Source organism: Panthera leo, chromosome C2 (assembly GCF_018350215.1).
Source record: "Panthera leo isolate Ple1 chromosome C2, P.leo_Ple1_pat1.1, whole genome shotgun sequence".
In the NCBI taxonomy this organism is placed as follows: Eukaryota; Metazoa; Chordata; class Mammalia; order Carnivora; family Felidae; genus Panthera; species Panthera leo.
This window is the reverse complement of record NC_056687.1, coordinates 147,916,071-147,937,813: the sequence shown is the minus strand read 5'-3', so window position 1 is coordinate 147,937,813 and position 21,743 is coordinate 147,916,071. Positions and strand designations below refer to the sequence as shown.

General features: G+C 48.6%; 1 protein-coding gene across 3 annotated transcripts in view; it reads right to left on the bottom strand.

The window, feature by feature from the left end:
* POMGNT2 (protein O-linked mannose N-acetylglucosaminyltransferase 2 (beta 1,4-)) overlaps positions 1-21,743 on the bottom strand; it is a 50,461-nt gene that overhangs the window by 7,457 nt on the left and 21,261 nt on the right. Inside the window, exon 1 of one of the 3 annotated variants that reach the window (XM_042955516.1) lies at positions 17,654-17,836. The exons of 1 other annotated variant lie outside the window; for it this stretch is intronic. The gene's annotated coding sequence lies outside the window, so the exon portion shown is untranslated. Of the gene's footprint in view, positions 1-17,653; positions 17,837-17,880; positions 18,043-21,743 lie in introns of those variants that run through there. One more of the 3 variants, XR_006207188.1, reaches the window with a different exon arrangement.

The following is a 21,743-nucleotide window of genomic DNA, read 5'->3' as shown; positions in this document are numbered from 1 at the left end:
CTGCACTGGCAACACGGAGCCTGCTTGGGATTCTCTGTCTCCCTCTCTCTCTCTCTGCCCCTCTCCAACTCATGCACGTGCTCTCTATCTCAAAATAAATAAATACACTTAAAAAAAATAATAAAACCAGGGCTCTTTGTTCTTAGGGAGGCATTCCACTGTTATTATTAATTTTTTTAAGTTTACTTTGGAAGAGACAGAGAGGCATGAGTCGGAGAGGGCAGACGGGACAGAGACAGACTCCCAGGCAGGCTCCACACTGCCAGCACAGAGCCTGATGAGGGGCTTGAACCCACAAAGCCGTGAGATCATGCCCTGAGCTGAAACCAAGAGGTGGACGCTGAACCGACTGAGCCACCCAGGCGCCCCAGGAATTCCACCGTCGTTCAGGTGAACTACTGAGCGAGTCCTCCTCACCTTAGAGAGGTGCCCCGGATCATCCAGCAACTCTGCGACAGGCAGGATTAAAAACGGAGGCGTCCTAAACTCCTGGCGAGTGCTGCCTCCTGAAGGCTGGGGAGAGCGGCAGGCCACGTGCAGGCCTGGCCACGCAGCTTCTGAGTTCAGGGTCCAGCGAAGGCAGGTGGCTCCCCGCACAGCCCAGTCCGTCCACTGCTCCACCCAGCTGCCACCCGCTAGGGCCAGGCCAGGTCTGATGTGGGTGAGCCGCTCTTCACCCCCTTGGGCACGGCTCTGCTAGGGAGGACAGGCCCGTTCCACCCCTTGCAGCCTCCCTCCCCCTGCCTGAGGAAAGTCCTCTGGAGTTCTCACCTTGCCAGAGCAGCCACACCTTCTGCTAACCCTCCCCGACAGGGCGACAGGGCGGCAGGGAAGGTGCAGGGGGGGGTGCGGGGGACAGGTAGCACACCTCGGTCTCAGGGCACCGACCGCACCAAGAAGTCTGACCAATTGGTCTGCTCTGTTGGAGACCCCTGATCTCAGGAACTATCACATCACACCCTACACCAACCTGGCTCTGAGTTCCTGCCGCATTACCGGTGGTCGGTGGCTCCCAGAGGAGGATGTGTGCTGTCCAGGCAAGTTTAAGGCTAAAAAGCCAGACAGACTCGGGGTCAAACCCCAGCTCCGTGACTTTATGGCACCGCCTTTCTGAAGTCACGTTCCCCGTCAGCAAGAGCGAGAGCCCAGCACCCACCTCACAGGGTTGTGGAGAAGGTCAGAAATGGTGTATTCGTTGAACCTCATGAATACTGATAGCTGACTGCTTGTCACGTACAAAAACAGCAATTTCACGCAATTAGGGCCAACCTAATAAGTGTCTAGCAGAGGGGAAAAGGGAAAAAATTGAGGCACCAGATGGTTAATAAAGGGCCACAGGGATGCACAATGAAGTTTGGCATTTTAAAACATTTTGGACACACTTGGCTGCCTTCATCTGACTCGAAGCAAAAGATGATTGGTGCTGAGGCGGGAACTGTCACTTTTCATTACAGTCATTTGAAACAAAGGATTTTAAATCTAAGAGGATTCCTCCCACAGATGGGGACTGAGATAGGACATGCTGTCCTCTGTTGGCATCTTGGGCCAGAGTCCGTCACCAACTCTCTACTTGGGCTTCCAAGTCTAGTGCATTAATAAAGGACAGAGGGGGCACTATTTCCACCCAGGATCCATGCTCCTTTCCTCTTCCTACTAAAACCCCAGGTTTGTTCAGAAAGCCACCCCTCCCCCTGATACCCAGGAGGTGCAGAGCAAGCCAAGACCTACCTCCCACCTCCAGAGGGCGGGTCAGCAGAGAACAAGCCTCTGGGGCCAGTTACTGGCCCGGCATAGCATGCTACCTGAGTAGAACCAAGTAGAACGGAGGGCAGGAGTCACATCCCATGTTCCCACCCACTGGACACAAAAGAAGGTGCTGTCCCAAGGCCGCTGCCTGCCATCCGCTGACCAGCCTGAGAACAAGGATGGCATGATGGAGGAGAGACAGGAAGGACCCTAGTGACATCTCAGAGCCCTATAACTTGGACTTCCTGCTGTGAACTTTCCTCACTATGGAAGCTGGTTTGGGTTGGGGTTTTGGTTCCTCTAAACTAAGAATAATTCCACTTTGTTGTTGTGCACGTTGTGTGGAGCAAACACATGGGGGTCTGACCTGTGCCTTCTGTTTCTGAGCTGTGCTCTAACCTAGTGGGGCTATTTGGTATCAGTTTCCCCATGACCCTTCTAACTTGGGAAAACAAAGCCCTCCAAGAAACTCTTGTATTAGAAATTAGAAACTATGGGGCACCTGGGTGGCTCAGTCGGTTAAACATCTGACTTTGGCTCAGGTCACGGTCCTGCAGTTTGTGAGTCTGAGCCCCACGTTAGTCTCTGTGCTGCCAGCTCAGAGCCTGGAACGTGCCTTGGATTCTGTGTCTCCCTCTCTCTCTGCCTGTCTCTGCCTCTCTCTCTCTCTCAAAAATGAGTAAACATTAAAAACTTTTTTCTAAAAAAGAAAAATCAGCGGAGGCCAGAATGTCAATGGCCTTGGTGCTAGGTCAAGAAATCTGAACTCTACCCTACAGGCAATGGGGAGCTACTGTAAGTCTTTGAGCAGAGTAGCCCAGAGATGGGGGAGAACAGAGGTGCAAAAGCCAATGACAAGTTCCCAGCCTCAGTGTCCCGCCACTCAGTGTGGGAGAGGCAAGCCTAGGAGTTAGAATGGGGTGCCCGGAGGGGGAGCTTGGCATGAACGGAGTACAAAGAGCGTGTTCCTTATGGCAGTTCAAGTCCCGAAGTCTGCAGATGACTACCTTTAAGCAAATTCCTGTGGATTTAAAGCTACTCCCTTAACAAAGCTCCCACTCATTCAATCCCATCGGGCCTTCTTGGTCTGTAAGGAAGAAGGCAAAGTCACAGCTATCCTGAGAGCCCACAGACCTCATGTCCTTCATGCAGGTCTTCAAGGCTTTTGTGGAACAAAGGCAGAGAACTTCTGGTCCAGCCCCAGAGTGACGGAGAGGACACAAGCCGCTGCCTTCTTAGCCGGGTTTTGCCTGTGCTCCGGTCAGCCCTGCTAATCTCCAGGAGAGGATCTCTGCAAGCCCAGAACCCTGCGGCCAAGAAATCTGCTTAAACGTCAATGTTTCCCTGTCTTTTCACACTTAAGTACTCGCCAATAAAGAAGAGAAACTCTTTAATGCTCCGTACTCAACTGTAAAGTCCAGTATCCCCTTCTTCCAAGAATCCCCTATTCGTAATGATTCTCTTTACAGTGTCTACCCCCAAGATTGAAGGGTTTCATCAACCTTTACCTCCTGAAGTTGGTATTTTATATCTGCATCTGCATATGTAAAATCATACTGCTGCAGGGGCGCCTGGGTGGCTCAGTCGGTTGGGCATCCGACTTCAGCTCAGGTCACGATCTCGCGGTCCGCGAGTTCGAGCCCCGCATCGGGCTCTGGGCTGACGGCTCAGAGCCTGGAGCCTGCTTCCGATTCTGTGTCTCCCTCTCTCTCTGCCCCTCCCCCGTTCATGCTCTGTCTCTCTCTGTCTCAAAAATAAATAAAACGTTAAAAAAAAAATTTTTTTTTTTTAAAAATCATACTGCTGCATATACTTTTTCAAAAACATGTGCCCCCTCCTGGAAATTCCCTACCCAGCCCCACCAGCTAAGAACTACTTTGCTATTAGGCTGAATCACATTAAGTTGCTGGTACTTGACCAATTCTGACCAGTGTCCCCTGGTTCTTCTGTGGGAACTAAGTATCCTAACCACATGGACAGTGTCCATACCACTGGACGGACAGTTCCGAGGCTGCTCAGAAGAGAAAACCTGTGTCCTCACGTGCCCATAGCAGGAGTTCTGACATCTCTCTAGGGGGTAAGAAGAGAAAAAAAGGACACAGAAAGAGCCAGGAGGAGGGAGAGATAATTCATCCATAATGTCAGAAGAGGGAAAGAACTGAGAAAGTAAAGGAAGGGACAAAAAAGGGCTTAAGAAGGGAATGCAGAGGCCGATGAGCAGGGTGTCTCACTGGGGAGCTGGAGAGGCGGCCCTGAGGGCCTCAGCTCAGATCTGGGTCAGGGAACTGGAGAGGGACTCAGGCTGGCACAACAGGAGGGATGTGAGCCGGAGAACAGCTGGGGGTGGGGGTGGGGCGGCAGGAGTGCACTCACACACAGGCAGCTCCTAGTTCTGACCAGCGGGAGAGCCTGGGAACAGTGACGGCACAGCTGGCACTCAGGTGGCACTCAGGTATTGATTCCTAGTATCATCCTCTACTAAGGAACCAGGGCTGTGTGAAAAATAACTGCGTCCAGGGCTGGGGCAGGGAAAGTACGAGATGAGCTTGGGATATCTCGTAGTGCCAGAATGTAAGGAAGCTCTCAAAAAATGATGAGGACATATCAAAAAGGCACAAGGAGGCCCCAGCGGCTAGATCTGGGACCATGTAACAAAATGCAATAGGTATTGCCTGGGTGGCACCTGGGTGGCTCAGTCGGTTAAGCATCCAACTATGGCTCAGGTCACGATCTTGCGGTCTGTGAGTCCCAGCCCTGCATCGGGCTCTGTGCTGACGGCTCAGAGCCTGGAGCCTGCTTTGGATTCTGTGTCGCCCTCTCTCTCTGCCCCTCTCCCACTCATGCTCTGTCTCTCTACATATATCAAAAATAAACATTAAAAAAATTTTTTTTAAAGCAATAGGAATGGATTAGAGCCCAGAGAACACAGTAAGTGTGCAAGAGTCAATACTGATACGAATACACAATTGAGTAAATAAATAAGGACAAAGGAACAGATCTTTCTTACAGTAGAATTCCAATTAGTCAACGTAGAAGCAGTGACGGAAACAGAAAATCACCATTTGGCCAACATCACAGTAATAATGGTTCCAGGCAAGATCCACTGCCGGACTGCTAAAATTAGTGCGTGGAAATATGACGAGAACTGGATATTTGCATAGTCTCAAACTGTCTCCCTGTGAGATGCATATCTATTATGAAGGCAAAAATAGAACTTTTACGGCACAGGAGCCTGGCAGACAGCCCCTGAAACAAATAATCGACGTTACCATCACCAGTAATAACTTACTGACCTCATGTACCCCTTGACAATGATGCACTGAGAAGGGCACCTCACTTCTGTCATCTTCTTACCCAAACACACGACCTCGATCTATAGTTCTAAATAGGGAAATTTGGTCTAGCTCCACTGTTAGCTCTGAATATAGCGTATAGAGAAGTTAATAGAGAAAACATTAAACCCAAATTGAAGGACATTCTACAAAATACCTGACCAGGACTTGTCAAGAGTGAAGGTCACAAAAGACCAGGAATGACTGAGAAGCTGTCCCAGATTGAAGGAGACTAAGGAGACACGCCATTTTTTTAAATTGTTTTAAAATTATTATTTTTAAATTTAAATCCAAGTTAGTTAACATATAGTATAATGATGATTTCAGGAATAGAATTTAGTGACTCATCACTTACATATAACACCCAGTGCTCATCGACACGACAATTAAACACAAGGTAGGATCTTGCACCAGAAAAAGGACATTAGTGGGAAAACTGGCAGAATTTGAATAAGGTCTGTAGTTTAGGTAATGGTGCTATGTTAATTTCCTGGTTTTGATCATTGCACTGTGGTTATGTAAGATTTAACATCAGAGGAAGCTGAGTGAAGCATTTTCTGTAACTTTTCTGTAAGTCTAAAATTACTTAAAAAGTCATAAAAAGTTAGAAAACTTAAGAAACAAGAGAACATTAGTGTTTATAGGTAAAATGACATGTATGTGGTTTGTTCTGAAATACTCCAGCTAAAAAAGGCAGATGGATCAAGGCGGTAGCAAATTGATAACTGTGAAAGATGGTGATGACGGCCTTTCTGTGGTCCTCTTTTGTGTCTGACGTTTTCCGTAATAAAAAGTCAAAAAGTTAACAATAAAGAATCAAATAAATCCCTGCTGCAAATGACAGAATTCTAAGGAGTGGATAAGTAGTAAGTGAATATTTAGAAAATATAAGATAAACAGAGCCCTCCCTGGAGAGATGGGAGGCAGATGCACAGGGCAGGCGCTGATGCGGGTTTTGTTCTGATCACAGACGGGAACTTGTCCAACAGCAGCTAAGGCTGCAGCGGACACACCCAGGGAACGTCAGGGAGCAAGAGCTGCAGGGACACGAGGAAAGACCAACCTCTAACCTGCACGGGCACCTCTCTAGGTGGGTGTGTGCCACCTGCCCCTCTGCTAGGCCTCCCTGTGGCGAATCGAGAGCTTGGCAGCAGGCAGGTGGGGAGTGAGGTGGGGTCACAAGAGGAAGGTGGCCGGGGCTCTCCTCTAGACCTGTGCGAGCAGTAGCCAATCCCAGGGAGGCCCTAAGCTCAGAATTGGGATCAAGCTTATGGGAACTGGAAACATGGGGTTCAGGACGTGGTGAGGCAACCAGGCAGAGGCCAGCTTTTGAGCCTGGGGAGGAGAGAGGACTACGTCCAGGTAGATGCTAAGTGACCACCCCCTTCCCTGCTGGGCCAGAAGGATGCTGACAGAAGACAGGACAAATACAGACTGGACCACGGGGCCCTTCAGGCTCGCAAGTGGCCTTCCAAGGAGGAAAATGGGAAGGAAGGTTTGCTGGGGATGGGCAGAGCATTTCGCTAGAAATCGTGCGGTGGTTAAAGCACGGGGCCCAGAGGCCAGACTGCGTGGGTTTCTAACTTGACCATGTTCAGGCCAGGCAGCCTGCACCAACATCTGATGAGAAGAGTTGCATAAATACCCCACTCCTGTGGAACTGCTGAATCACTATATTGTATACCTGAAACTAATACAACATGGTATGTGAACTATACTGGAATTAAAATACGAATGAAGGAAGGAAGGAAGGAAGGAAGGAGAAAAATAAAGAAAGAAAGAAAGGAAGGAAGGAAAGAGAAAGAAAGAAAGAAAGAAAGAAAGAGAAAGAAAGAAAAGAAAGAAAAGAAAAAGAAAGAAAGAAAGAAAGAAAGAAAGGAAGGAAGGAAAGAGAAAGAAAGAAAGAAAGAAAGAAAAAGAAAGAAAAAGAAAGAAAGAAAGAAAGGAAAAGAAAGAAAAAGAAAGAAAGAAAAGAAAGAAAAGAAAGAAAAGAAAGAAAGAAAGAAAGAAAGAAAGAAAGAAAGAAAGAAAGAAAGAGAAAGAAAGAGAAAGAAAGAGAAAGAAAGAGAAAGAAAGAAAACCCCATCCTCCCCAGGTAGGAGAGTTCGGAGGCACGTTCTACACCGGCACCAGAGTTCCCGGACAGATTATGCGTTGCCCACACCATAATCGGCCTGAGGCATGCCCTTTTCCCTTCCCGGTCTCAGTTCTTCACGCCCTTATTCATGTTTATTGGGATGCAGTTCAAATAATCTACCTCTCCTTGAATCTTTGTCTCAGGATCTGCTTCTGGGGGAACATTAACTAACCCAGTTATTACTGTATGTTGCCACTGTGAAGACAGATGACAAGCCACCCTTGCGTTTTCACCTGCTGTGAAATAGCCAAAGTGCAGTAGGAAAAAACCAACAAGCACTTGGCCAGTCAACGGTTATTGTAAAGTATCTTTCAGACTGTTTCCCACACTCCCTCTGTGTCCCCTTTCCCCAGACCCCCCAAATGCACTGCAGCAGCCCGCATAAGCCAGGAGAACTCAAGGATCGGGCAAAATGCTCAGAAGGGTTTTCAAAAGATAACAGTGGAGGCTCAGAGCACGTCAATCAGACCCCTAGCACGAAACAACATAAAAGAGGCCTTTCTCCATCACCATTTCAAAATGTTTCTGGATGAAAAAAACTCCAGGAGGAAACTCAAAATGGTGGAGAATAACTGGGCCAAGTTTGCTTACCAGAAAACGGAGCCGGTGGTGTCCCCTTTCTCCAGGCCAATTTTCAGTGCTCCTGGAGAGGGCACTCGTCTCAGTGACAATAAAGCAGTGGTAGGGAGACCGGGACGGTGAGGGAGAACTCAGGTCACCCTCCTTGGCACTGGGGACTAAGAAAGACACTCAGCCAAGCTGCTGCCTTCTGCAGGACTGCGGCTCGCCAGACGGGCGGACAGGGCGTACTGTGTCCGGTCCCGATGTCTGACCCACTGTTTAGTGCCACTCTGTGCCCCAAGAGCCTACTCAGAATGATGGTGATCAGGGATGAGAACTCCTTCAGACTGAAGGCCTCCATGCCCGACTCTGTCACCTGGCTCTGCTGAAATGGGTGGAGGGGCCAGAATCCCAGCATCACAAGGTACTTGCAGTGACAGGACGCTCCCTCACACGCCGAAGCAGTCCATCCTCCTTTGTACTTACTCTCCTGAGACCTCAAAGCTCAAAGACAGAGCTGGAATTCACCCCTCCTTCACCTGCTGTCTCTAATCCTCTCTCTCCGAGTGAACCCGCTTCTGAGCAGGGGGCAGCCTCCACCTCGTCTGCAGTCAGATGTGGAAAGCACCACACACCTACTGGTTCCCGCTGTCCCAGTGCCGTACGGCGTCCCTTACACGCATGCACGACCCCACTGATTCTTTCCTTACCACCATGCGGCATGATGGTTCACTCTGTCCCCGTTTTTTCTTTCCAGAAACAGTCTCGGTGCAGGGCCACTGGTCAGGACCTGTCCACAGGTCAGGACTTGACTCCACACATTTCCACCTGGACTACCTCTCAGAGATGAGGGCTGCCCCGGAGGGGTCTTGTCATGAGGCTCCTTGGACAAGGAAGAGGAAAGACAGTAGCCCTCAGAGGCACAGGTCACCCAGGATAATATATTTTGTCTCCTCCTAGTGCCCCCTGAAAAATGTCCTGTCCATCTAGGATCTGTGGGTGGGTACGAAGGTCCGGTGATCTGTGAAGGGCCAAGGAAACCACCCCCGTCTGAGCAGAGCCTCCAATGGGATGGGATCTGGGGAGGCCGGAGGGTCTCTGACATGGGCCATTCCACACGGAGAATAAGAAAAGAAAAATACACCCTTTTCCTGCTTGGGCAAGGCTATGACAGACGCCCTAACAGAGGCCTCCAGCCTGGCCCTTGCTCCAGGCCTGCCTTGCCTTCAGGGGTTCCCAGAGCCTCTACGTACAGCATCCCATTTGGTGCTCCCCCCAACCCTATGAAGCATCCTTATTCCCAATTCTCTGGTGAGGAACCTGAGGTCAATGAGGTTCAACGACTTGCCCAAGGCCACGCAAGTGTGAAGTCTAGATATTAACCTAGCGTCCTCTGACTCTAAAGACTGTGCTCAAAACCATCGAGACACAGAAGACCTGGTTTTAACTGAAGTAGGGCAGGGGATGAAGAAGAAAAAGAAACACGCCATTCAAAGGACTCAAATCAGGGAGGAGCGAGCCCAATTAAAGGCCCACACATCCCACCCTGCTCAAAGGCCACACTCCAGCCTGGGCTGGCTGGGTGGGGTTGGTGGCTAAAGGACTCTGTCAGAGAGTACTCGCCCTCTCTGCTCTGCCTCCCCGGGATGCCGCTTCTCCCCTTGGGCAGCTTCCTCTCACGGTCATGACATGGCCACCACCCTCAAATGAAGCAACACGCTTCCCTGGTTTATATCCAGCTACAGGCAGAAAGTTCTCCCTCCCCAAGGAATAACTTGTCCACTCAGCCAGCTGATATGGTTAACTCCCACCCAGCCACCTCCTGGACCAATGACGGCTGAGGAGCTGAGAGCCCTCGGTGCCGCAGCAGGGAGGAGGCCAGGGGAACGAACGCTGGTGGGTGACGAGATGTGTTGCAACTCTTAAAGGAGACGGGCTTCACAGGGCACCCAACGACCTTGGGCCTCGTTTGCTTGTTCTTCCTTTAGAAAGAGGAGAAAATACAACTTGGAAAAACCACCTCTCCCCACTACTCATCTCACCCACACCCTAAGTGAAGATAACGCGGCTTCTCCATCACTTCGGGACCACACGCCAGATGCCCTACGGTGCACTTCCTGTCCCAACACACTAACTACCGAGGATATAACCTGCACTTAAAACCGATCCCCAGATTACTGCCAACCATCAAACATAAACCCACTCTGACCTCGAAACGTATGATCAAGTCCACGCAAAACAAAAATCCGCTGCCCGTGCAAAACGGGCACCACATCTCATCTTTTTACTTTGTGGAATTTAAAAAGTAACTCAACTTTAGCAAATTTCTCTTTAAACCCTTCTTCCTACAAGAGGAGATCTATAATATTTCTGCCCCAGATTCTCCAAGGCCTGTCTGCCGACTGAGGGGATACAACTCTTCCACAGGAGGCACAGAGTTGCCGGAAAAGGAGGGCCGAGTCCCTGCTGCTTTCCCCAGTGAAGTCCTGTCAGAGGCAGATTAAGAGCCGTCCTGGCTGGGGGAAAGCCAAACAAAAGGACTGACCCGAACCTTGATTCTACTCCTCAAAAGAATGACCACGGTGGCACCTTCTCTGCTTGTGGGGCTGGAAGGCTGATTACAAACCTGTGTTCTTTGGAAATAAACTCATTCCATGGAAAACGCAGTCCTGATTGGACTCTTAAGGTGTTGCACCAACAGCTTGGATCAGGTTTTCAGCCTGCCTGCTCCGGGCATGAAGGCCTCAAGGAGGGGAGGGGTCTGTTAACTTGAATGGACCAGACCACACTAGTCTCAAGTTACCTGTCAATCACTTTGTCCCAGACAAAGCCTGTTCTGGTGCCGTGGACCCCAGAGGTGAGGGGCAGGAGCAGAAAGCAGGGAAGGATACAGATGCTCACACAGCACAAGGCTCTGGGGCTTGCAGCACACGGAAAGAGCCCTCGCCCACAGCTTCCATCTTCCAGCAAGGAGGCAAGCTGGGGACACACCCCCGAAGGGAACGCCTGCTGAAAACATCTGCCGAGGCCTGGATCTCTGGCCCATGGTGGAGAGCTGTGCCCTGGAGTCATTCCTGACAAAGGGTCTTAGAATGACCCTTCACTCTCTGAAAAATAGGCTTGGGGGGCACCTGGCTGGTAGGTCATGATCTCACAGTTCGTGGGTTTGAGCCCTGCATCGAGCTCTGTGCTGACAGCTCAGAGCCTGGAGCCTGCTTCGGATTCTGTGTCTTCCTGTCTCTCTGCCCCTTCTTCCCTCCCTCACTGTCTCTCTCAAAAATAAATAAACATTAAAAAAAAGATTTTTTTTAATAGGCTTTGGGGGCACCTGGATGGCTCCGTTGGTTGAGTGTCTGACTCTTGATTTTGGCTCAGGTCATGATCTCACGGTTGTTATGACTGAGCCCCAAGTCAGGATTGGAGCCTATTTAGGATTCTCTCTCTCCCTCTTCCTCTGTCCCTCCCCGGCTCTCATGCCTGTGCTCTCGCTCTCTCTCTCTCTCAAAAAAAAAAAAAAAAAGGCTTTGGTTAGATATAGACAGGCATGACGTGGAACTTATTTAATGACCAATATGGCACAGTCACCGACCAAGCAAAATGGACGCCCACCATGGCACCTCCCTGGTACAGGTGCCACAGCAAGCCCTTCTTAGCTTCTGGCTGACTCTACCTAAGTATCAGGAAGGTGGGTGGGAGATGACCTATGTTTATCTATTCAGTCCTTATGAATATCTATTCATGAGCCTGAGTCCAAAGACTTAAGACGACATGAAGAGCATGGGAGAGTGAGGCTTTGCATCAACCCAAAAGAGAGTAAAGAATGTGCAAGAGATACAAAAATGGAAAAAACAAAAACAAAAACACCTCTATCCTCAAGGTTCTCTCTGTGGCAGAGGGGACAAGAGGCTGTTAAAACCTGACGTGATGCAGCTGTCACAGAGGAAGGGAATGTGTGCTTTGGAACACTACTGGAGGGGGCACCTTCACCACCCGGGGAGAGGAGGGACCATCACCACAGGATGCTGTCCTCCTGTCCCAGGAATGTCAGGGAAGCGTTCTGTACACACCACAGGCTTTCCCGGTTCAGTGGGACCGACCCAACTCCTCATGTGATCACCCCCTGGGTCATCCTGATAGTGGTCAACTAGCCTTGCTTAAAAATCCCTGCCGTTCACCAGTCTTGCCCAAAGGGCTCCCGAGAGGAAGAGCACCGTCAGGTGGGTAACAAAAGAATCTGCTTAGGAAGGTGCAAAACCCTGGCAGATCTCCCACATCACGTAAGTGCATCCAATCTGGGCTAAGTGCAGGCATCGGGACACACAAGACTGCAGTGGAGATTTAAATTCCCCTCCCTAGCGGTGGTGGCCACGAATTCTTCACGGGCCACACAGCTCATACTTACCTTCCTTTAGATCCTAGGTGTGAGCTGGTTTTATGATCTTGGCAGACTAACGCCTCAAGCCTCAATTTCCTCAACTGTAAAATGGGAATAATAACCTCCTTAGGGTGCTGGGAGAACTAAACGAGCTAATGCACATAAAGTACCTACATAGGCCTCAAAACACATTAGCTGTCAGAACTGTAATTCATTAGGGTTCCTCAAATTAACAATGAATGAAACACAGGTACTAAACCAGCCATACAACCCCACACCACTCCTAAAGGGACTGAACCCCCAGTGGCTTTGGTGGCACATTCACAGTCCCTCCCAGGTCCCCCCCCCCCCCGTCTTCCTAATGACTTGTTTCCCTTCTCCTGTGAAGAGGGCCCCCGAGCAGCCAGGTCTCAGCATGAAATTACAATTTCAACCATCACCACCTCCAACCTCGTATGTCGGCAGCGTACTAGAAACTGTTGTACATTTCCTCATTTCATCCTCAAGCCAACAATAAGGGGCTAGCATAGCACTATTAACATGTTCCCCATCTGCAGATCAGGACACAGAGGCTAGGAAAAGCTAAGTAAATGTGTCCCAAGCGCCTCAGCTTGTACGGAGTGAAGTCCATACAAGGAGGATTTGAACGTGGAGCCTGTCAACATGACGTATGTTAGTAACAGCCCAGGTACCATCTGGCCCTCATCTTCTCGGCCTTCCAGGGCATGGATTTCCAGGGGATGCAACTGTCATCACACTTAACTCTTCTCTGCCTTTTCTACCTCGGGCACCAGATTTGGGGACCCAACTGGTATGGGGCACAAAGCACTTAGTGATTCAGCCAGGAAAAGTGCGACAGAGCACAGTGAGGAAGCAAGCGTCTGCGAGCCAAGGACAGGGGCCTCAGGAGAAACCAAAGCCGCCAACACCTCGATCTTGGATTTCTAGCCTCCAGAAGCGTGAGAAATAAATTTCTGTTGTTCATCACCCAGTCGGTGGCACTTCGTTATGGGGGGCCCAAGCTGACACACATAGGTACCACCAGGCCACTTTCCCGACACGACTTCATCAGCTTGACCTTTAAACTGGGCATTAGGTCTCCAGGTCACATGGCCCACCCCCCGGCTTCACCCTCCCCATTGGCCCCTGGCTCTAGTGAGCATGTGAGTTTGCACCTCTTGCCCCAGGCCTAGAATAACCGGAACTCTTACTCCTTACTAGACCACAAGGCCCCTGTGAGTGGCTTTTCTGTGCCTATGTCCGAAGCTGGCCAGGGCCCCCCCAGAAGTGAAGCCTGCACCCATGCTGGGTGACCAGCCCAGAAGATGAGCCCCCACGGCAGGCAGCCTCTCACCCAGCTGCCCAGCTCTGTGTCTGCAGGCGTGGTGGCATCTTTGACACCTTCCTCCAGTGCTTCTTGGAACAGAGGGGATCCTGGAAAGGAGGGTGCACTAAGTCTGTGCTCTAGGAGCTGAGTGAAGCAGTTGTGGGGGGCAAATTGAAGCATCCTTCTATCTGCCTCAGTTTCTGAAGTGCTTTCTTAGGCATTTTTTTAATCTCGTTTATTTCTCGCCCCCCCCCCCTTTTTTTTTTTTTTTTTTTTTGCCTGACACGGCCTGTACTGGTAATAGTAGAAAGAGGGGCAATTTAGCAGATCAGAGTCTCCAGCTTGGTTCATGGTTGAGTACCCGGTATCCAGCCAGGAAGGGCCCCTCTGTTATGCTTTCAAAATGGAGAAAAGAGATAACTCTTAAGACTGTACCGATGATAGTCTACCAATGACGGAGTGAAAAGTCTGATTCTCTGACAGATGCCAGGGCCTGGGTATGCAGCAATGAGGACATGGGAAGCCAAAAAAAATGGAAGGATCACTCGCTGTCCTGGCTACCTCAGGAAAAGAGGACGCTGGCTTCTGGGCAGAGGGTGGAGGTTAATTCTACCACCACCTTGCTTTACTGAGTACCTACCGTGTGCCAGGCACTGTCCCTAAGCCCCTTTCCTACACCTTTTCCCTTAAGCTGCACAAAGCCCTCTAATGCAGATACTATTATCTCCACTTTCTTTTAATACGAAAAAAATCCAACTTTAGTGACATTAAGAAGCTTGCTGTAGGTCTTAACAGCTCAAACGGGGGCACCAGGATACAAACCAATGACTGACTCCAGATCTTACAGTGCTTCAGACTCGGAGGTACAATCAGTGACACAGAAGCAGGGGAGACGTCAGAGCAAGGAGTTTTTATCACTCAAGGGCAGAGCAGGTGTGAATGGCTGCAGAAATGCAGACCCACAGGCCCTCAACTGTAGCTTAGCAACCCAAGGCTCTCCTTGTAAGATTACTCTCCTCCCCCCCCTCCAACCCCCCACCCCGTGCCCACCAACAGAGACACCCAGCAGCGGCAGGTGGCTCAAGGGAGCTGTGGTCATTCTCTTGCCCCAATGAAAGTCTGTGTTGCACATGGCGGTGACAATTATCCCACCTGCCCTGGTGCTGTGCTGAGAAGGTTAATCCACCAATTTAAAATTACAAAACCACCGCATTTTAGAGCTAAAAGAGCCCTTAGAAATGATTTGCTCTAACTCTTTATAAAAGAGGTCAAGAGAGGCGGCGTGAGCTCTCACAGGCAGCCAAGATTAAAACGGTGGTTGTTCTCAGTCCAGAGCTCCTCTCCTCGCAACCCAGGGCTCTCGGGTGGCCCTCCTCCCAAAAGCAGAGATCAGGCCCAGAGAAGAGGTTGAGCTCTGGAACTCTTCCCAGCCCCTAAACAGGATCACTTCTTCTCCTCATCAAGCTCTCGAGGCCTCACCCTGATTGCACCCTTCCCCAGCCGTGTGGTCCGGGGATGAGAGCCACTAGGGGCCACGGGGCTGCCTCTTCCTCATCCCCCAGGCTCACCCAGCGGATGCCTCCTCCAGCCTCATCCAACATCACACATGGAGAGAAAGCACAAGCAGCCAGGCTGCGGGGTCCCACCACCTCTCCACGTGGTCGGAGAAGACCCCTGCTGTGCCCTGGGTCACAACGGGGCTTCAAGAACCGCAAGAACCACGGGCAGCAGAGTAGAAGTAAATGGCACGGGTTCTGGAGCTGAGATGCCACAGTGAGCTCCTGTCCTGTCATTTAGCAGCTGCATGATGCTAGACCAATTCTTCTGGTTTTTTTTTTTAACAGACAAAAAGTTGTGCATAATTAACATATATCAGTTGATATTTAGAGATAGGTACGTACTTGTGAAACCATCACCATAATCTATGCCATAAACCCATACATCACCTCCAAAAGTTTCCTCCCACCCTCTTGTGACAGACACACTTAATATAAGATCTACCTCCCTGGCAAATTTTAAAGTATATTGTTAACTATAGGCATTAAGCTGTACAGTAGAGCTCTAGGACTTGGTCATCTTGTATACCTGAAACTTGATACTCTTTGACTAATGCCTCCCCGTAACCCCTCATCCCAACCCCTGGACATCATTCCACTCTCTGCTTCTGTGAGTCTATTTTAGATTCAACCTACATGTGGTATCATGTAGTATTTGTCCTTCTGCATCTGCCTGGGCCAATTCTTAAGCCTTCATGTCCTGGTCTGAAAAACAGACACAATTACACCTACTTCACAAAGTGGTTTTGCAAATTCAAAGAGACAACAGGGGCAAAACACAATGCCTGACAATTATTTTTATAGTATTATTATTATCGCAATAATGCTTTACCTCCCATTCAGTGGCTCTGACATATGCCCGAAACAGTGCTAAGTGCTTTAGAGGAACGATCTCATTTATTCCCTCCTACAAATATAAAATAGGTGCTATCGATTTCATCCCACGTTTGAAGAAGTATGCGCAGAGTTGTTAAGTGAACTGCCCAGTGGCACACAGCTATTAAGTGGTGGGGCTGGGATTCAAACCCAAGTCTAACTCCAAAGTCTATGATGACATTTGTTGCTTACGCCTTTCATGTTCATTATTTTATCCAATTTAAAAAACCCGTCAGGTGTTAGGCAGGTCCTGGGGGAGAGTATCCACTGACAACCAACCCGAGAGTGACGCGGACCCTTGGGGAATGGCGCATTTGGTAATTTAATTTTCCAGTTAGCTCAATATTCACTAGAAGCCTCTCTTCATTGCTAAATATTTTCTAAAGCCAGGCCCAGAGCGAGAACCTACCAATCAGAAGGAAAGTTCAAAACCTGGTGTAGCTGCTCTAGCACTCTGACACACCAAGGCCACCAGGACGCTCACATGGCCACGGTGTCATGTGAGGGAACTCAGTAACCAGCACCCCATCCGCCCCTTGGCTGAGGATCTCCACTCTCTGCTTCTCCCCACCCTCCTGAGGCCCAAGGCTCAGGAATTGATGTGCTGGCCATCCCTGGGGAAAATGGGACCTGTATTCTTTTCTGGCTCTGCCACTAACTGGGACTCCCGATTCCTCATCTGTAATGGGAAAGGACGAACTGGGTTCCAATCTCACCTCTACCATGTTTTATCTTAGCAACCACAAGTGCTAAGATTTGCTGCACATTCACTGTGTACCAATCCTGACTGAAGACTTGCACGGCATCTTCTCATTTAACCTTCCCCAGCAACACTGTGATGAAGGTACTTTTATCTCCACTTTGCAGAGAAACAGAGGCTCAGAGAGGATAAATGACTTGCTCAAGGGCACACAGTTAGTAAATGAGAGCCAGGATTTGAATGCCCAGCGCGTGTAACAGTAAACATTTGGTGAGTGAACATTTGGTGCTCCAAGCCTCTAAGTCCTATCAAACTCACTCCATAACCTTTCCCATTCCAGGCCTTGCTTCCTCCAAGAGTAGGCTCTGAGAGTTGGTTGGCATAAAGTAAGCAGACCCTAGCCTCCCAATACCAAGTGCAGGGCTCTGGCCTAAGGACCCCTAGATCTCAGCAGGTTTTCGTCAGTGCCCAGGAGACAGGGTTCTACACACATGGAATGGGTCAGAAATTCACCGGGTCCCTCCAGAAGCTACCCGGGTACTGTGAAGCAGGCCGTGGTGGGCTCTTATCACCAGGCACACAAAAGATACCCTACCAAGCCCCAAAGAGCCCGGGGATCAGCTGCAGGCCTGCCCAGGTACTGCCTTCCAAAGGAGCCCAGGAGGCCCAGGTCCCCTCCGCGCACCTCGCTGGCTCCCCGCCAAACGCGCCTCACCGTCGCGCAAGCAAAGGGGCGTGAGGGCCCGCTGCCAGCGCCAGCTGCGAGCTAAGGGCTTCAACCGGTGTGCCTGGGGGCGCCGCCCCGGCCCGGGCGGCGTCTGGACCCCAAGGGTCCATCGCCCCTCACCTCCGCCCCCATCGCGCGCCTCCTTCAGTGCGCATCACGCTCACTACTCGGTTCTGCAAACTTCTCCGGGCTTCCCTTCACCCCAGGGCCCGACGCTCTCGTCGATCCCTCCCGAGGGAAGTCCGGGGCCGATCCCTCAACTCCAAGCCCAGCCGGATCGCGAAGCCCTCGCCAGCCCCCAGAGCGCGCGTCTCACCTGCAGCCCGCAGGCGGGGCTCCGTGGCGTTGAAGCGTCCCGGTGGGCCCTCCGCGTAGTCGGCTTTGGCTGAATCAGCCGCCGCTGCCGCCTCCTGACCCCGCCCCGAGCCCGGGACGACCAGGCATGGAGGGCAGGTCCCGCGGCACCCACCCTACCGCCGCCGCCGCCGCCGCCGAGGCTCGTGGGTGCCCGCCTTGCGCCTGCTTGGCGAGCTCAGCTGCTCGGACCCTAGGCCAGAACCACCCCTTGGTTAACGGAATTCTGGGAATTGTAGTTTGCCTCCGAGAACAGCCCAAGCCTTCAATCCGCGGAACCCTGGAAGTTGTAGTTTCTCCCCGGAGAGGCGCAGTTTTACTTCGTGTTAGATTTGTACGATTATGGAAGTCCTGGTAATAAATGTAAATGCAAGTTAAATCAACAATTAGATGTCACATATAAAATCAAAGTAATCAAAACTTCCGCATATTTTAAAATATATCTATTACTACAAGTACAAATAAATACAAAAGCACTATTCCTCTGGGGCGCCACTCCAATTCCCCACGCCCATTCCATTGGACCTTCCTCAAGGGCAAACATTCCCAACTCATGGCTGCTGCATCCGGCATTTACTGCCCACTCTCGAAATATACATATGCCCTATTTCTTGATTTATTAATTTTAGATCTCTTGGCTTTTTACTAGGATAGATGAGAATTTCATTCATTTAAATATGTGCACCAACGATGACTACCTTCACTGAGTTATGAGACATTTTTTTCTTTCTCCACATTTTTATTTAAATTCCAGTTAGTTAACATACAGTGCAATATTAGTCTCAAGAGTAGAATTCAGTGATTCATCACCTACATACAACACCCCGTGCTCATCACAAATGTACTTTTTGATACCCATCACCTATTTAACCCATTCCTCCATCCACCTCCCCCCTGGTAACTATCAGTTTGCTCTTTATAGTTAAGTCTGTTTCTTGGTTTGCCTCTCTTTTTCCCCCATGTTCAATTGTTTTGTTTCTTAAATTCTGCATATGAATGACATCATATATTTGTCTTTCTCCAACTGACCTATTTCACTTAGAATACTTTCTAGTTCCATTCACATCACTGCAAATGGCAAGATTTCATTTTTTGCTATGGCTGAGTAATATTCCATTGCGTATATATATCACATCTTCTTTATCCATTCATCAGTTGATGGACATTTGGGCTCTTTCCATAATTTTCCTATTGTTCAAAATGCTGCTATAAATAAACATCAGGGTGCATGTATGCCTTCGAATCAGTATTTTTGTATACTTTGGGTAAATACCTAATAGTGCATTTGCTGGATCCTGGTAGTTTTATTTTTGAACTTTTTGAGGAACCTCCACACTGTCTTCCAGAATAGCTGCACCAGTTTCCATTCCCACCAATAACGTAAGAGGGTTCCCCTTTCTCTGCATCCTCGCCAACATCTGTTGTTTCCTGTGTTGTTAATGTTAGCCATTCTGATAGGTATGAGGTGATATCTCAGTGTGGTTTTGACTTGTATTTTGCTGAGGATGTGTGATGTTGAGCATCTTTTCATGTGTCTGTTAGCCATCTGGATGCCTTCTTTGGAAAAATGTCTACTCATGTCTCCTGTCCATTTTTTAACTGGATTATTTGTTTTTTGGATATTGCTTTTTATAAGTTCTTTATATATTTCGGATACTAGCCCTTTATCAGATAAGTCATTTGAAAATATCTTTTCCCTTTCCATAGGTTGCCTTTTAGGTTTGTTGATTGTTTCCTTCACTGTGCAGAAGCTTTTTTTATCTCGATGAAATCCCAACAGTTTATTTTTGCTTTTGTTTCCCTTGTCTAAGAAGACATGTCTAGTAAGAAGTTGCTACACCCAATGTCAAAGAGCTTACCATCTGTGTTCTCCTCTAGGATTTTGATGGTCTCCTATCTCACAGTTAGGTCTTTCATCCATTTTGAATTTATTTTTGTGTATGTTGTAAGAAAGCGGTCCAGTTTGCGGCACCTGGGTGGCTCAGTCAGTTGAACGTCGGACTTGGGCTCAGGTCATGATCTTGCAGTTCCTGAGTTTGAGACCCTCCCTGGGCTCTGTGTGGACAGCTCAGAGCCTGGAGCCTGCTTCAGATTCTGTCTCTCCCTTTCTCTCTGCCCCTCCCCCACTCACGCTCTGTGTCTCTCTTTCTCAAAAAAAAAAAGAATAAACATTAAAAAAAAATTTTTTTAATTTTTTTTTAACGTTTATTTATTTTTGAGACAGAGAGAGACAGAGGATGAATGGGGGAGGGTCAAAGAGAGAGAGGGAGACACAGAATCTGAAACAGGCTCCAGGCTCTGAGCTGTCAGCACAGAGCCTGACGCGGGGCTCAAACTCACGGACCGTGAGATCATGACCTGAGCCGAAGTCGGCCGCCTAGCCGACTGAGCCACCCAGGCGCCCCTAAAAAAAATTTTTTTTAATGAAAGTGGTCCAGTTTCATTCTTTTACATGTTGCTGTCCAGTTTTCCCAACACCATTTGTTGAAAAGACTGTCTTTTTACCATTGGCTATCCTTTCCTGCTTTGTCAAAGATTAATTCTTTTTACGTTTATTTCTTTATTTTAAGAGAGAGAGAGAGAGAACGTGAATGGGAGAGGCAGAGAGAGAGGGAGAGAGAAAGAATCCCAAGCAGGCCCTGCACTGCCAGTGCAGAGCCCGATGCAGGGCTTGAACTCACGAACCGTGAGATCATGACCTGAGCCAAAACCAAGAGTCAGACACTTAACTGAGCCACCCAGGCACCCCAAAGATGAACTGACCATAGAATTGTGGGTTCATTTCTGGGTTTTCTATTCTGTTCCATTGATCTATGTGTCTGTTTTTGTGTCAGTATCATACTGTCTTGATCACTACAGCTTTGCAATACAGCTTGAAGTCTGCAATTGTGATACTTCCAGCCCCGCTTTTCATTTTCAAGATTGCTTTGCCTATTTGGGGTCTTTTGTGGTTCCATACAAATTTTAGGGTTCTGGCTCTATGAAAAATGCAGGTAGTATTTTGCTAGGGATTGCATTAACTGTGTAGATTGCTTTGGGTAGTATCGACATTTTAACAATATTTGTTCTTCTATTCCATGAGCGTGGAATGCTTTTCCATTTCTTTGCATCATCATCAATTTCTTTCATCAGTGATTTATAGTTTATGAGACAGCATTTCCACCAAACTGGTTAAACCCTGTCATTTATAATTATTTTAAGTGATAATGCTTAAGTGCTGAGGCAGTAAAAGTTAATAGATTTATGCAGGGCAATTTGACACTAGAGTCAAAATCCTTTAAAAACATGCGGACTTTCAACCAAGAAATTCTCATGATTGTGGATGAGTACAAAAGCTAAAAACAGTGTTGTTTGTAATAGTAATAAACAGCCGGGCTGGCTATATTAATTTCAGATAAAGTAGCATCAAGAACAAGGAAAATTACTAGGAATAAAAAGGGATACTATGTAATGACAAAAGAATCAACTCACCAACAAGACATGATAACCCTAAATGTGAATGCACCTAGCAACAGATCCTTAGAGAAAATGAATCAAGTACTGATGGAACGAAAAGTAGAAACAGACAAGTCTGCAATGATAGGCGGAGACCTCAGCATCCCTCTCTCAACAACTGACAGAACAATAAGACAGAAAGTCAGCAAGGATATAGAAAAAAGCTCAACCCCACCAAAACCAGAAGGAAACTAATGGACGTTTACATAACACTCCACTAAACAACAACAAAACACACATTCTTTTTAAGCACCCACAGCACATATGTTAAAATAAACGGTATCCCAGGCCATAAATTTAAAAATTAGCAAAACACATAAACAAAGATTTTACTGAAAACATATACATATAGCAAATAACCATATGAAGAGACGTTCAACATCACTAGCCATTAGGGAAGTGCAACTTAATGAGATATCACTACACTCCTATGAGAAGAACAGCTAAATTAAAACATAGTGGCAATACCATGGTGAGCATTCAAAGAACTGGGTCTCAGTTCCACACCGCTGGTGGAAATAGTTCGGTAGTTTCTCAAAAACTAAACATGCGCTTGC